Source organism: Hipposideros armiger, unplaced genomic scaffold, assembly GCF_001890085.2.
Source record: "Hipposideros armiger isolate ML-2016 unplaced genomic scaffold, ASM189008v1 scaffold_2, whole genome shotgun sequence".
Taxonomy (NCBI): domain Eukaryota; kingdom Metazoa; phylum Chordata; class Mammalia; order Chiroptera; family Hipposideridae; genus Hipposideros; species Hipposideros armiger.
Window position 1 is genome coordinate 2,650,060 of NW_017731352.1, and position 17,584 is coordinate 2,667,643.

The 17,584-nt window shown below is 39.0% G+C and overlaps 1 protein-coding gene across 1 annotated transcript in view; it reads left to right on the forward strand.

The window, feature by feature from the left end:
- PAPOLG (poly(A) polymerase gamma) overlaps positions 1 to 17,584 on the forward strand; it is a 69,260-nt gene that overhangs the window by 9,246 nt on the left and 42,430 nt on the right. Inside the window, exon 2 of the mRNA XM_019631489.1 lies at positions 2,711 to 2,877. The gene's annotated coding sequence lies outside the window, so the exon portion shown is untranslated. The remainder of the gene's footprint in view (positions 1 to 2,710; positions 2,878 to 17,584) is intronic.

The window sequence follows — 17,584 nt, forward strand, 5'->3', positions numbered from 1 at the left end:
AAAACGACAGCAACTTGTCTGTTCCCCTTCCCCCAATTCCCCAGCGCTGTTCCCCTCCCCGCAATTCCCCAATAAAAATCTTAAAAAAAAAAAAATGAAACAAGGCTTAAATGTAAGACCTGAAACTGTAAAATTCCTAGAAGAAAACATAGGGGAAAATCTTGATGTTGATCTTGACAATGATTTCTTGGACATGACACCAAAAGCATAGACAACAAAAGCAAAAATAGATGAGTAAGACTACCTCAAAATGAAAAGCTTCTGCACAGCAAGGGAAACAATCAACAGAATGAAAAGGCAGCCTATAGAATGATAGAAAATATTTTCAAACCATATATCTAATAAGGGATTAGTATCTACAATATATAAGGAGTTCCTATAACTAACTAGCCAAACAAATGATCCAATTAAAAAATAGGTAAGGGATGGCCAAGTGGCTCAGTTGGTTAAGAACATGAGCTCTGAGCAACAGGGTTGCCGGTTTGATTCCCACATGGGCCAGTGAGGCTGCGCCTGAGCTGAGCTGCTGCTGAGCTGCCAACAGGTGGCAGGATGGCTCAGCTGGTGAGAGCACTTGCTCCTAACAACAAGGTTGCCAGTTTGACAGCCGCATGTGATGGTGGGCTATGCCCACCTGCAACTAAGATTGAACATGGCACCTTGGGCTGAGCTGCCCTGAGCTGCCGCTGGGCTGCCGGAATGCAACTAGACTTGGAGCTGAGCTAGCTGCGCCCTCCACAGCTAAGACTGAAGGACAACAACTTGGCTGTTTCCCTTCCCCAATTCCCCAATAAAAATCTTAAAAAAAAAAAAAAAAGGCAAAGGACTTAAATAGACATTCTCCAAAAACGTACAAATGGCCAACAGGTACATAAACAGGTGCTCAATATCACTAATCATCAGGGAAATGCAAATAAAAGCCACACTGAAATATCACCTCACATGCTTTAGGATGATTATTATTAAAAAATGAAAAATAACAAGTGTTGGCAAGGTTATAGAGAAATTAGAACCTTTGTACACTGTTGGTGGGAATGTACAATGGTGCAGCTGCTACGGAAAACAGTATGGAGATTCCTTGAAAAATTAAAAATAGAATTACCATATAATCCAGCAATCCCACTTCTGGGTATATATCCAAAAGAATTAAAATTAGAATCTTGAACAGCTATCTGCACTCCCATGTTTATTGCAGCATTATTCACAATAGCCAAGCTATGGAAACAACCTAAATGTCTATTGACAGATGAACAGATAAAGAAAATGTGGTATATACATATAATGGAATATTACTCAGCCTTAAAAAAAAAAAAAAGAAGGAAATATTGCCATATGCCACAACATGGATGGATCTGACATTGGGCTATGTGAAATAAGCCAGTCACAGAAGGACAAATACTACATTAATGCACTTATATGAGGTGTGTAAAATAGTCAAACTCATAGAAGCAGAGTAGAATAGTAGTTGCCGGGGCCTAGGAGGAGAGAGAAATGAGGAACTATTCAGTGGGTAAAAAGTTTCAGTTATGCAAGATGAATAAGTTCTAGTATTCTATTGTATAGCATAGCACCTATAGTTAACAATACTGTATTGTGCACGTAAAAATTTTATTAAGAGGGTAGATTTCATATTAAGTGTTCTTATCACCAGAAAAAGGGAGAGGACATTGACAAAGTTTGGAGGTGACAGATGTGTTTATTATCTTAATTGTGGTGATGGTTTCATGGGTGTAAGCATAAATCCAAACTCATCAAATTGTATACATTAAATATATGCAGTTTTTGTATATAAATTACACCTCAATAAAATGTTAATAAATAAAGAATGAAACAGGATATCACTACAGACATCAAAAGAATAATTTTTAAAACTCTACACACCTGTGTATAAAAAGAACAAATTCCTTGAAAAACACAAACTACCACAACTCACCCATATGAAATAGATCATTGGAATAGCCCTATAATTAACCCCAAAAAAAGTCTTTGGGCCCAAATGGAAAATTCTACCAAACAATTAAATTCTACCAACTCTATACAATCTCTTCCAGGAAATGGAAGAGAACATTTCCTAATTCATTTTATGGAGTTAGTGTTACCCTAATGCCAAAATCAAAGATAGCACTAAAAAGAAAACTACAGACCAATATTTCTCACGAACTTAGAAACAAAACCCTCAACAAAATATAAACAAATCCAATCCAGCAATGTACAAAAAGAATTATACACCATGACCAAGTGAAATTTATTCCATGTATGCATGGCTGGTTCAACATTTTTAAAACAATCAGTGTAATCTACCATATCAACAAGCTGAAGAATAAAAGCTACATGATCATATTAACTAATGCAGAAAATCATTTGACAAAATTCAACACCCATTTATGAATATATGAATAGAGGGGAATTTCCACAACTTTATCAAGAGTATCTACCAAAAAACCTACAGCCAAAATTACTGTTCAAAATAAAAGAATGAATGCTTTCCCCCTAAGACCAGAAACAAGGCAAGATGTCCTTTCTCACCATTCTTATTCAGCATAGGGCTAGAAGTTTTCAAATAATAGTTGGTCTTACATAGATGTATCTTGGATATGATCAAACACTCAAATTCTCCAATACAGAGGAGGTGCAGGTGGTGGGTTAAGGTAACCAAGGAGGGAAAACCTTCCACAAAGCTCACCTCTCCCCACTGTTTGTCTATTCTAAGGGAATATTCCTGGAATGCAGGATGCACATGTATCACCTGAAAACCCACAGGCCCCGAGAGGCTGAGGTGAGTGTTCAGACAAGTGAAGGGAAGGCTACTGTGACGTCTGCCCAAGGAGGTTAATGCAGCCACGATTGTAGCCACTCAAATATCTGGCCCCTTTAAAGGTAAGCTTTATTATTTTCCAGATTTTCTATTTCCTTAAGGATATAATTTGTAATATATTTCAAAGATAAGACATTCTCAAATCATTTTCTAAGCCAAGTTGGAGTCAAGGAAATTTCAAAAATTAGTAAAAAATCCCCTTGGCTCTTGCCAGCTAGACAGTCCTGCCTGGAATGCATGGCTGAACAGGTGTAGCAAGTCACCTGCTCCTTCCCTAACATCTCTGTGCCTTAGTTTCCCCGCCTGTAAACTAGTGCTCATAATATCACCTATTTTGTGGGGACTGGGAAGGGATTAAAAGAGTTAATTCAGATGGAGTACTTCGAACAGTGCTTGCACATAGTAGGCCTCCAGAAGCGCTCCTAGCCTCTGCCCACGGTTATTAGGAGGACCAGTTTTTCTGACGGACACAGAAGAGACTGCTTTCTATGAATTCCACTCTGCATTCAGAAATGATCAGCCAACGCTGTGGTTGCTCATCACTATTAACTAAAGGCTGATGAGAGGGGCTACCATCAGGCGAGCGAGCCAGAGTTCATCCACGGGCTGCCTGCAACTGCATCCATCGATGGTTTTATGTTTTGGTTTTGTTTTCTTGTCTGATTTTCATCACCTGCCTGACCCTGTGAGTCATTTGCATTTGTGATATCTGATATTTTGCTAAATCTTCTACATTATAGAATTTCCCACCACTTCAGCCATGGTTGAATGGCTGAGATAGAGCAGTCCTCTCAGAGGAAATGGAATAATGGAAAGATTTTAGCATTTGCTATCACTTTATGATAAGTCACTTATTTAAAGATTTTGTATGCGCAACCTCAAGACTAAGTGGAGAAGGGGCGGGGATAGGTTTTTGGGAATTGCAAAGGTCCTTTGGGTTATCTGCTATGCCTCATGTCTTCTGTTTGCCTTCCTTATCCTCTCTCCACCCTCCCCACCATGCACTGTGCCAGGGACTGCATCAATAGGCTGCTTTGCCCTCTGGCTTCCAGTTGAGTTCAACCAAAAGTGGGGGTCACTGGCAGGAGATGGAGAGGCAGAAGAGCAAGGTTATAGTGTTTATTTCTGAGCAGGGTCACTTCAAAGGTCTCTGCGCTTGTCAAGTGACCTTGTCTATACACCTTGCTCTATCTCTGGTTCTTGGACCCACTCCCGCCCATGGGTTCTGTAGGCCTAGATGTGGAAATAGAACCTATTGTTACAAGCCCTGGGTACTGCACAATTTCTCATTGTTTACCTACACACAGTCAAAACCTTTGTAAGTCATCTCTAAAATAAGAAATATATATATATCTTGGCCACTGCCCCTAGTTCCTGACATAAAGTTTCTAAAAAACCCCTTGTAAATAGGGCTGCTAGGAAAATCTTTTGCTCTAATATTTAGTCTTTGACCCTGGTTCCTGATCTTAACTCCTAAGGCCTTGGTAATTTCCTGAGTGATAAGTGTCTGACACAGAGCTCCTAAATCCCTTGGAATTTTCTAGGGAATTAGAATGTCTTTTGTCCTAATGAGGCAGCTCTTGGTGAGCTCCCAGATAGAGGCTGGTCATCAGAAAGACCAAGCCATGATTAGAAACAAAACTTCCAGCCCCACCCCCATTCTCTGGAGAGGGGAGAGGGGCAGAAAGTGGAGTTAATAATCGATCATGACTATGTGATGAAGCCTCCATAAAAATCCCCCAAGTGCAGGGTTCAGACAACTTCTGGGTTGGGGAACACAAACATCCACATGCCAGGAGGTCTATGTGCCCCACCTCCACTGGGACAGAGCTCCTGCGCTCAGGACCCTTTCAGACCTCACTCTGTGTATCTCTTCATCTGTCTGTTCTCTTACTAGCCTTTAAAATATCCTTGGTAATAAATTGGCAATGGTAAGTGAGCTGTTTTTCTGGGTTCTGTGAGCTGCCCCAGAAAATTATTGAGCCTGAGAAGAAGGTCATGAGAACCTTCAATTCGTAGCCAAGTCAGACAGAAGTTCTGGGTAACCTGAGAACTTACTACTTGTGGTTGGCATCTGAAGTGGGGGCAGTCTTGTGGGTCTGAGCCCTTAACCTGTGGGGTCTATGCTAACTCTGGTTAGTGTCAGAATTGAATTGAATTATAGGACATCCAACAGGTGTTGGAGAATTGGTCAATGTGGAGAAAAAAAAACCCACATACCTGCTATATTTGAGCGTAAAAGAAAACACAATGAATTTTTCCTAGACATTCCTCTGTTAGCATCTCTTCCAATATCTTCATTTTAACAGTGTCTCTATTTAGCACTCTACCTGACGAATATGAGTTTTTCACCTTTGAACCTAACCCCTGGCTAAGGTATGATTACTTGTACCCAAGGTCAAGGGTCAGGAAGGGTAGTTAGTTCAAACTTCAGACTGAAAATTCTCAAGCGTACAGAAAATACAACTTTTCCTACTTTTCTGTAACCCAACTTAATTTCTATTTCAGCCCTAATCCTCTGGGGTGGCAGGAACATAAGCTAAATCAGTTCAGGGTCACCCCTGACAATTAAAGTACAATTAATAAGTGTAAGAATAGAACTACACACGAGGAATTTGGGAGCTAAGAGGAGATCACCTAACTAACAGCCTCAAAGGAGGGAAAAAGAAGTGTCAGGGAACTGCCTGGAGAATGTGATGTGTTAGATGAAACAAAAGGATGAATGGAACTAGCCAAGCAAAAAAGAAAACACCATGCTAGGCATAGAGTACAGCCTGAGCCAAGGCACAGAGGCAAGAAATAGGACCTGTAGGAGACTATAAGCCACTCAATGTTGTTAAAGTGTGAGGTTCAAGACAGGGAGAGGGGACAGATAAAATAGGGACCAGATCTTGAAGGGCTCTGTTACATCAGGTTAGGGAGCATGAACTTTATTTTATAGGCCAGTAGTTCCCAATGGAGAGGTGTAGACACCCCAGGATGTGCACAATAACATTCACTAGAACCCAAGAAAAAAATGTTAGACCTTCTATATCTTATGCTTTAATTTTGTGTATGTTTCATAATATACATGATATATTCATGCCATAGGACATGTTGTATAATAAATAAATAGTAGACATACACTGAAGTTCAGGTTCAACCTCAGAATTCAGCCAGTCTGCCAATTAACTTTGGCTCTGACCAAGTGCCCACTTTCATGTCATGTCATTTTGGACATCCCTGAACGTCTGTGTAATCAGTGATCCTGTAAAAGCATAGATCACCATCCTATCTAATCAGTATAACAGCAACAAATATATAAACAAGGCATGTAACTTGATTTCATTGTTAGTATTAGAATATTTTCTAAAATGAGTGAGCATTCTAGATGTAATTTCTAGTAAATTTTCCTTAAGTGTTTCATCAGTGGAAATTCTATTGGGTGAAATATATATAAATGTATATTCATTATTGCAACAGTAAAATGCTGCAATAAATAATGATGACTGTGAAGCTACCAATTTGACATATAAAATCAGTTTAAAACTTATAAATTGTTAAGTAAATAGAAAAGTAGATTGGCACTTAATATGAAGGTTTAGAAAGAGTTCAGCAGCTGAATAACTTTATGAATAATTTTTATTCCTTTTGAACCAATATATTTATAAAATGTAAAGAATAATATAATGCAGAATAAAGTGGATTCTATTATATTATAATTCTAATATTTATAGAAGTACTTGGTGTACTATCCTGAATTCGTAACACAAAATAACCTGTAAGAACTGTGTTAAAGTTTTAATTATTTAATTCCAGTTTCACCATAAGACTTTCAAGAAAAGAATACTTACTTGACTGTTCTTTACATCTTGTGAACATGAAATCACAGAATAATGTCAACTTTGCTACTTCAAAATTTCATTCCTATCTCAAGTACCACAACATCCATGTAAGATTTCATATCTTACTTACAGTATTCATTAAATATGATTTCATAAATTTAATGTGAAAAAGGATTGTACAGATTAGAGAGTCCCTTTTACTCTTTCACAATTTATTAAGGTTATCCTGACAAATCCTTTAGTCTTGGCTAAATTCTAAAATTTGCCTGTGGTCAGATGGTTTGGTACAAGAAGAATCGGAATTCTTGTGTCTCATTCCTGGCTCTAATTTTACACAGAGCACTTAATTTCTTCAACGCTTGCTTTTTCATTTACAAAGTGGGACTAATAATTCTAGTCTGCAAAGTACTTTCCTCAGGAGAGAGTCATAATTTGAGTGCAATTAACTGCTTCTAATTTTTCAAACATAAAATTCTCCTTGATGTTCACCTCAGAGTAGAAGCACAATATCTCAAACTAATTGTTTCATAAAATTGATTATTTTTTTAAAGCCATCAATTCATTTTGAGGTAGCTTTATGAAATGGAGATTAACTTGGAAATAACTCAAACAAAATAATGTCCTTTAACATTAGCCATAACAACAGCTTGACATTATCCTAATAGGAAGGTTGTGCTACATGAGGAGGGTGGGGGAAGAGATAAAACAAAAAAGCCAACGCCACAGTTTCAATAATTATTGGTATCCACTCCTCCTGTAAGCTTTCTCAGAAAAGAGCAGCCAGAATTATAAATAGTCCCAGCATGAAACTAATGAACTTATGAAAAGAAGGCCACTGGACATAATAAGAGATTCTACATTGGGGTGTTCATGTCAGACTTTAATGTTGAGGACCAGACTTGGGGCCATACCTTAACTTAAATGAGACTGACAGGGAGATAGAACATTCAGGTAGACACGGGATACCAACAAGATGCTTTTGTTTGCTCATTGTTCAACCCCTTCCCCTACCTCTTCAGAGGGTCTTTCAGGTTGTTTTTTAGAAGACCAGGGAAACTGAGGGAGAAAAGATAGTTCATGTATTCATTACCTCTCCTCACAGAAAAACGATGACTTTTATAGGACAATAATTTTTTAAATGTTATTCTCCCTTTTTATTTTAATGTGAGTCTATAGTTTAAATAGACAGACTCATAAAATGATAATAGTCATAAAGTCATGAAATATGCCTGTAGAAACAGAAATGGAAGAAACTAGTGCTTAGAATATGGCTGAATAAAATTCTACAGTCCCCATGCAGGGTTTGAGGAGCCATAGGTCATACAATCATTTGATTAAAAAATTTTTTTATTGAAGTATAACATACCTACAGAAAAGTATACAAATCCTAAGTGTACAGATAGAAAAATAAAATAAAGTGCCACATCTGTGTAAATAACAATCAGGTCAAGAAATAGTAATCCATGAAAAAACTAATTCATGGTAAAAAAAAAAAAAAAGGTCAGAATAGTGGTTAATGTTGGGAATTATCATCTGGGAGTGGGACAAGTCTGCTGGGATGTTCACAGTGTTCCACATCTTGATCTGAGTGATGGTTATTGTGAGTATTTACATATTTTAAAATTATCCTTTACATTTGAGATTTGTACATTTTCTCTACTTATGTTATAGTTCAATAAAAAATAAAATTTTTTGAAGGATTGGTTTTGCCTGTATGTAAATGGGATCATACCACATGTGTTCTTTTGTATCTTCCTCAACATTATGCTTGAGAAACTCATCCATGTGGTTGAATACAGTTGTAGTTCATTCATTTTTATTGCTAAGAGTGCTCAATTGTATGAATATGCCACAGTTTATTTATCCATTCTACTTTGGGGTATCCACTTTGGGGCTAATATGAATAATATTTCTGTACATGTCTTTTGGGATATATTTGTATACATTTCTGCAGGGCATATATTTAGGAGTGAAACTGCTGAATCTTAGGGAGTGTGTATGCTCAACTGGATATACTGCTAAATAGTTTTTCAGTGTAGTCATACCAAGTTACATCCCCACCATCAACGTATGAGAATTCTCACTAGCCTCATCCTCACCAATAATTGGTATTGTCAGTCTTGGTAATTTTAGTCATTCTGGTAGGAATATACAGTGCATTTTTTTGTTGTTGTTTCCATTGTAATTTCCTTGATTACTAATGAGTTTGAGTGCTTTTTCATTTGTTAGTAACCATTTTTTGGAATCTGTTCATATCTTTTGCCCATTTTTTAATAGCTTATCTGTATTTATCTTATTGATTTGAAAGAGTTCTTTATATATTCTGGGTATAAATCCTATAGCTTGCTTTTTCACTCTCTTAATGATGTCTTCTGGTGAACGGATGTTGTTAATGTTAGTTTGGTCCAATTTATCAATATTGCCCTTCATGGTTAGTGTACTTTTTGTGTCTTGTTTAAGAAATCTTTTTCATCATGATCATTGTTTCCTATGTTACATTTAGAAGCTCCGTACATTTAGACCTGCAATTTTCTGGAATTTAATTTTCTATATGATATGATATAGAGGCCACGCTTCATTTTTTCCATATGGATATCCAATTGTACCAGCACTATTGATTAAAAATATTACCTTTCCCCACTGCTGAAGGGTCACCTTTGTCATAAATCAAGTGGACATGTGTGTATCTATTGCCAGTTATTCTATTCTGTCCAATTGCTCTATTTATCTATTCTTGCATGATACTATGCTGTCTTAATAACTGTAGATTTATAAGTTTGATACTCAATAGCAAGTCCTCTACTTTGTCCTTCTTTTTCAATTTGTCTTAACTATTTTTTTTCCAAAGATTTTATTATTGAGAAATTGGGGGAGGGAAACAGACAAGTTGCTGTCATTTTGTTCTTCAGTCTAGTTGTGGAGGACAGTGCTTCACTGGCCCATGTTGGTATTATCATTGCGCTCTTCCCAGGAGAAGCATTCACTCTCCAGCCATTGGATGGCCACTCACAGTGGCTCAGGGCAGCTCACAACAGCTCACGGAAGCTCACGCCCACTGCCGGCCAGCCCCACTGCAGCCTATACCATCGCCGGCGACTCACGGTAGCCCAGCTCCAGGTTGAGCTTTTGTTCACCATCTTATCTGTAGAGGGCGCAGCGTCACTAGCCCTCATGTGGGATCCGAACTGGGGTCCTGCTGCTCAGAGCTGGCGTCCCAAGCCAACTCCTAACCAACGCGCCACTTGGCTGGCCCAAGTCGTAACTATTTTTTACTTTTTGCATTTCCGTGTAAATGTTCAAATCATCTTGTTAAAACCCACTAAAACAAGGAAACAGATTTTATTAGGCCTGCATTAATATTTAGGTCAATTTAAGGAGAATTGTATTCTATTCCGTGAACATGATATTTTCCTCCATTTACACATTTCAGAGTAAATTGCAGGTAAAATTATTCTATTTTACCTCTAAATAGTTCAATCTGTATTTTGTAAAAGGAATGATATTCTCTTGCATAACCACAATACACATTTAAAAATCAGGAAATAAACATTCATATAATACTATTATCGAATCTGTATGCCTTATTTAAATTTCATCAATTCTTTCACAAATGTGCCCTGTCGCAAAAAAAAAGAAAGTGATTTGTTTGTTTGTTTGTTTTTCTGGTCCAAGATCCAATCCAGGACCATGTACTGCATTTAGTTTTCATGTCTCTTTAGTCTTCTTTAATCGCAAACAGTTCCTCCATCTTTCTTTGTTTTTATCTATTTTTAAGAATGCAGGCTAGTTTGTAGAATGTCTTTGAGTTTGTCTGATATTTTCTCATGATTAGATATAGGTTATGCATTTTGGGCAGAGAAGACTATGACAGTGATATTGTGTCTTTCTGGGTACACCATATCAGGAGGTACATAATGTCAATTTTTCCCTTTGCTTGTAATGTCAACTTTTCTCATTTAGTTAATGTGGTATCTGCCAGGTTTTTCAACAGTAAAGTTACCTATTTTCCCTATTTGGTGTGGTTTTTATTTTATTTTATTGTTTGATGCTATTTTAATGGTATTTTAAATCTGATTTTTAATGGTATATAAAAATTCAGTTGCTTATAGTATATTACCTTGTATCCAGCAACCTTGCTAAATTCTAACTTCTTTATAACTTTTAATGTTTTAACTTTTTAAAAATTATTTTCACTCCAGTAATTTATCAGTAGATTATTTATGAACTTTCTATATATACAAGTATGTCAGTTGCATATAATGACAGTTTTTTCTTCTGTTCTAAGCCTTACACATTTTGTTTCTTGCCTTTTGTACTGGCTAGGACAATATTAAATAAAAATGGTGATGGTGGACATCCTTGTCCTGTTCCCAAGTTCAGGAGGAAAGGATTTGATATTTTACTATTTAATGTGATATTTGCTATAGATCAGGTTAGGGAAGATCTTATTCACCCATTGGAAAAAGACTTTTTTTTTCAATCATAAATGTATGTAGAATTTCACCAAATGCCTTTTTTCTCTATTAAATTGATAATATTTCCCTTTATTCTGTAAATATAGTTTATTACATTGATTAACTTTTTAATGTTAAATCAACCTTGAATTTCTGAAATAAACCCAACTTAGTCATACATATTTACTATGGTTTTTGGTAGGTACTTATTTTTGAAACTAAATTGCAGTTACCCCTGGTTAAAAAAAAAAGTCTCAAACATAATTTGGTTTAATTTATGCTTAGGTCATAGTCAACTTAGACAAATATTTCAGGCTCCCTTTTCCAGACACTGTGGCTATGTAACAAATCACCAAAACTTAATGACTTAGGACAACAATAACCATTTTTATCTCTTATGATATCTATCTGGCAAGATTTCCAGAGCAGAGAGATCCAAGGTGGTAGAGTAGAAAAACACTGTGCCTGCTTTCTTCCATGAACATGTTAAAATTGCAACTACATTACAGAACAATCAATCTGGAGAACCATCTGAAAACTAGCAGAAGAGAGTTTTATAACTAAGTATATAAAGAAGAAGCCATGTCAACACTGGTAGGAGGGGTGGAGATGCGAAACGGGCCAGCACCAAACCTCCATGTGGCGATTGAGAATCAGGAGGGATATCTCAGCCACAGAGGTTTCCCCACAAAGAAATGAGGGGTCCTAGCCCCACACTGGCCTTCCCATCCCAGAGTACTAGTTCCAGGAAGAGGAACCCCCACAACATCTGGCTGTGAAAGAGAGTGGGGATTCCAATCATCTTGGTGGGACAGAAGGCTGTGGGAAACCCAGATATCCTCTCCCCCGCCCCAACCCCAGATATCCTCTTAAACAGACCACACACAGATTCACTCATTCACAGGCACTTACTCTGGGCTCCAGTGGAAGAACGATGACTTGGGGGGTGTCAGAGGCATATGGGGGGACATACTGAGATGTGTGGCCTCAGGGGAGGCCTGGAGGACAGTAGCCATTTTCCTTATGAGGGAGTCTCTTCTCATGCAGCCATCAGGCAGACACCAAATTTCCTGTGTTGAGCCCTCTCCCTCCAGCCAAATCAGAATCTGATTGGCCTGGTGAGCTCCACTGCTCTGCCCTGCTGACTCACTGGAACTCTTCTCCACCCATATTCCTCAACAACAGAGGCACTTTCTCTATGAGCAGCCAACCCCACTTATATTGTCCTCTTTCTTGGAAAACTATTGGAGTCCACAGACCCTAGGTGGGTGGGGATAAGCTTCAGTATGCTCTGAGACTTTTGCTGAGTAGCTCCAGGCTCAGCACTGGCACCAAACTAGAGTCTACATTAACCTGGTGACCACAACTCTTCCCACTATACTGACTCCCTGAGACCCTGCCTCACCCAACTCGCATATCGCACAAGGCTTTATCAGTGGCTGAACCTTAAGGGAGCTGGCAGGTGACAGCAGGCCTCAGGATATCCTGGCTTTTTACACAGCTTCCCCAAACCCAATACTGGTGGCAGACTTCCTCAGTTCACAGAGTAGCCTCCCACATGCACCTACAACTTTAGCACAAGCAACAAACAACTGCAGTCCCTTTGTAGCTCCTACCAGATAGTTCCCAGCAGGATACAGGCAGTGGGTGACATGGGCCTGCACCGGAGCCCTCACAAGAGGCCCCAGGACCAACATATTTGGAGGTTGGCTTCAGACCACAGCAGAGCACGGCCCAATTTGCCCCACAAGCAGCACACCCAAAGGGTGGTCTCAACAGACACCAAATCCCATTGGGGTGAATCCCACTCAGTGGAGTAACCCCCACAAAGCAGCCTATAAACTGTGGACATGGTCAAACTACAAACAATGAGCCTGAGGATCAATCCCACCCACTGATGTCCAATGGTAATCAAGGCTCAACTATGACAGGAAGGGCACACACAGCCCGCACAAGGGACACTCCTGGAGCACCCAGAGCAGGTGGCAGGGAGACTGCCAGGACCCCACAGGGCACATACTACATAAGGACACCCGGCCAAGACTGGGAGACATAGATCTACGTAATATGCTGAAACAAACACAGAGAGGCAGACAAAATGATGAAACAAAGAACTATGCCCCAAATAAAAGAACAAGAAAACAACTCCAGAAAAAACACTAAATGAAAGGAAGGCAAGCAACCTACTAGATACAGAGTTCAAAACACTGGTTATAAGGATGCTCAAGGAACTTAGTGAGAACTTCAACAAAGAGCTAGGAAGCATAAAAAAGGGTGTTGAGGCCATAAAAAAGAACCAATCAGATGTGAAGAATACAATAACTAAAATAAAGAATACACTAGAAGGAATCACCAGCAGACAAGATGAAGCAGAGGATCGAATCAGTAATTTTGGAAGAAAGATAGCAGAAAACACCCAATCAAAACAGAAAAAAAAAAAAGAATCTCCCCAAAATTAGGATAGTTTAAGAGACCTCTGGTACTACATCAAGCATAACAAAATTTACATCATAGGGGTACCAGGAGGAGAGAGAGCATGAGGGATTGAGAACTCATTTGAAGAAATAATGATTGAAAACTTTCCTAACCTGGTGAAGGAAATAGACATACAAGTCTAGGAAGCTCATAGAGTCCCAAACAAGATGAACCCAAACAGGCCCACACCAAGACACACTATAATTAAAATGGCAAAGGTTAAAGACAAAGAGAGAATCCTAAAAGCAACAAAAGAAAGGGAACCTTATAAGGGAGCTCCCATAATACTGTCAGCTGATTTCTCAACAGAAACTTTGCAGACCAGAAGGGATAGGCACAAAATATTCAACATGATGAAAAGCAAGGACCTACAACCAAGACTACTCTACCGTGCAAGGCTATCATTTCAAATTGAAGGACAAAGGACAGATAAAGATATCCCAGACAAGGAAAAGCTAAAGGAGTTCATCACCACCAAACCAGTATTACAAGGAATGTTAGAAGATTTCTTTAAGATGGAAAAAAAAAGATCAAAATTATGAATAATAAAATGGCAATAACTACATATCTATCAACAATTACTTTCAGCCCAGCCAAGTGACACATTGGTTAGGAGTTGGCTTGGGACGCCAGCTGTGAGCAGCAGGACCCTGATTCGGATCCCACATATGAGGGCCAGTGACGCTGTGCCCTCTACAGCTAAGATGGTGAACAACAGCTTGACCTGGAGCTGGGTTGCTGTGAGTCACTGGCAACAGTGTAGGCTGCAGTAGGGCTGGCCAGCAGCTGGTGTGCACTTTCGTGAGCTGCCATGAACCGCTGTGAGCAGCTGTCCAATGGCAAGCAGGCTACTGCCTCACCTGGGAAGAGTGCAATGATAATACCAACATGGGCCAGTGAAGTGCCATCCTCCACAACTAGAATGAAGAACAAAAGGACAGCAACTTGTCTGTTCCCCTTCCCCAATTCCCCAATGCTGTTCCCCTCCCCCAATTCCCCAATACAATCTTTAAAAAAAAAAAAACAATTACTTTCAATGTAAATGTATTAAATGCTCCAATCAAAAGACATAGGAGTGCCGAATGGATAAGAAAACAAAACGCTTACGTATGCTACCTCACTTCAGATCAAAAGACATGACATACAGATGGAAAGGGATGGAAAAAAATATTTCATGAAAATGGAAATGAAATAAAAAATCTGGGGTAGCAATACTTATACCAGACAAAATAGACTTAAAAACAAAGTTATAACAGACAAAGTGGGATTATTGAATTCCACTTCTGGGTATTTATTCAAAGAAACCCAAAATACTACTTTGAGGGGACGTGTGCATCTGTATGTTCATTCCAGCAAGATGTAGAAGCCTGGGTGTCCATCAATGGATGAATGGATAAAGAATAGTAGGAACATATAAACAATGCAATATTGCTTGGCCAGAAAAGGGAGTGGGTTCTTGCCATCTGCAGCAGCATGGATGGACCTGGAGGGTACTGTGCTGAATGGGATGTCAGACCAAGAAAGACAGATGCAATGTGATTTCACTTATATATGGAATCTTAAGAACAAAATGAACAAACAGAAACAAACTCATAGATGCAGAGAACATTTTGATGGTTGCCAGATGGGAGAGGGGATGAAGGTAGGTGAAAAATGGATTAAGAAGTACAAATTGGTTGTTACAAAGTTTTTATGGGGATGTAGGGTATAGCATATGGAATATAGTCAATAATACCTCATATATTAATAACTATGTATGGTGTCAGGTGGGTACTAGATTTGTTGAGGTGATAGATGGGAGGGGAATTGGGTAGCTGGGTGAAAAAGGGGAAGGGATTAAGTTGCAAAATAGTCATGGGGATGTCAAGTAAAGCATAGGAAAAATAGTCAATAATATGGTAATAACTATGTATAGCGCCAGATGAGTACTAGACTAGACAGGGGGATCACTTCTTAAATTACATAAATGTCTAACCACTATTCTGTACACCTGAAAATAATGTAAAATAATATTGAATGTCAACTGCAATTGAAAAATTTGAAGAAGGGGGCAAAGGTGAAGGAGAATTTCCAGGTATAAAACAGATAAATCACAGGGGTGTAATATGCAGCATGGGAATATAGTCAATAATATTGTGATAGCATAGTACAGTGTCAGATGGCTGCTGGATTTATCATGGTGATCACTTCTCTAGGTATATAAATGTCGAATAACTATGGTCTACACCTGAAACTAATATAATATTGCATGTTTACTATATTTTTAATAAAATCCTTTTTTAAAAATGTCAGAGCAGCTCATCTGAGCAGTTCTGCTCAAGTTCTCTCATGAGTTTGCAAGTCATATTAGTTGGAGTTATCTCAAAGGCTTCCTCATCACATCCCTGGGGCTTAGGCTTGGGAGACTCCGACCGCTGGCTGGCTACTGGAACACCTTGTGGATGCTCCACAAACATCCCCCTCCAACTCTCTTTGGTATCTCCAGCATGGCAGCTTCAGGATAGTAGGACTTCTTATACAAGTATAGCAGCTCAGGGTTCTAAAGGCATGTGTTCCAAGAGAGAGAATCAAGGAGAAGCTGTGTTAACTTTCATGACCTAGCCTTAGAAGTCACACAGCATCTTTCTACCATACTATTTGTTGAAGCAGCTAGAAAAGCCTACTCAATTTCAAGGGTTGGAAACATAGGCCCATCTGTTAATGTAGACATGTCAAGTCACATTGTAAGAACAGATATTTATTGGTGAGGCCAGCTTTAGAAAATGCAACCTGACATAGCAGCATCCCACACATCCCACAGCCAACTTATACAATCATCTCTGCCATTATACCTGGCTCCAGCCTGTCTACATTAGTTTCCATACCTCCTTTCTTATCTCTACCCCCAGTAGCACAGTGCTCCCAATCTTTACTTCATTGTCCTTCTTCGTGCACAGCCACACACTGGAGTCCCACAAACTCACTTTTAAGGCCAATCTCCTGTATGTTTTCCCTAGAGTTTTGGAGGGTGAGGAAGAGCCCCAGTGGGCTTGAGAAATAGGCATCACATGTCGTCCAGGCTACAAAGCCTGAGAAATGTCATTGTGCACTTGGGACAACTGGACAGACCCCTAAATGCATTTTCATGCCAAGGTGCCAAGATGAAATTCTTTCCTCAGTGCCTCAAACATCTCCTTAGTGAGGGCCTCCTCCTCTAGGAGGATGTGTTAGGAGCTGGTAGCACAATGATAAAGGAAGAAGGAACTCACAGTGGAGAGATGCCTCTATAACCTTGTTGGAACATGATCCAAAGGATATAGGAAACATTAAAGGATGTCAAGGAGTATCATGCTCAGTTTTGCACCTTAGAAAGATCACCACTGTTAAAGCAAACACTCCAGGAAGCACAAACTGAAGAAAACCTGCAATGGAATGGAGTTTGTTTTCCTTGATTCAGAAGACAGAATTAGGAGTTGGAGTAGCAATGACCACATCTAATGAATTTACTCCAAGTTTTGAATTCATCTTTACCATCCCAACAGATATCAGCTGATTTGACTCCTGAGCTATGAAAAACAGGCAGAGCAACATCCTTTGTAAAATACTCTGGGAATGTCTCTGATTTATTAAAAATGTCAGGGATGCATTCAGCAACAAAATCCTCTAAAGTCATTACAAAGGTGCTAAAGTATTTTCACAATAGCGTTTCACGGAATTCAGAACGACAATAGCAATTCCTGGTAGACCTGTCTTTTCCTGCACCATAACCAATATTGGACAAGGAAACTGTATACCTGATTGATTCAGGAAATCAAAGTAATAAAACTACCAGCAACAGTGCGGCCAAGTGATTAGAAGAAGGCTGGTTGAAAATTTAAACACCCTTTTTACTCATTAATCTCCAACTGCTAAAGACAAACAAAAAACAAAATTAACATGATTGTAAACTAAGCACTTGTGTCCTGTGGCTACTGTGTTGGCCTGCTGAGACGGAATGAGCTGATCAAAGCCAGCGAGACCATGGAGAACTGTGGGAT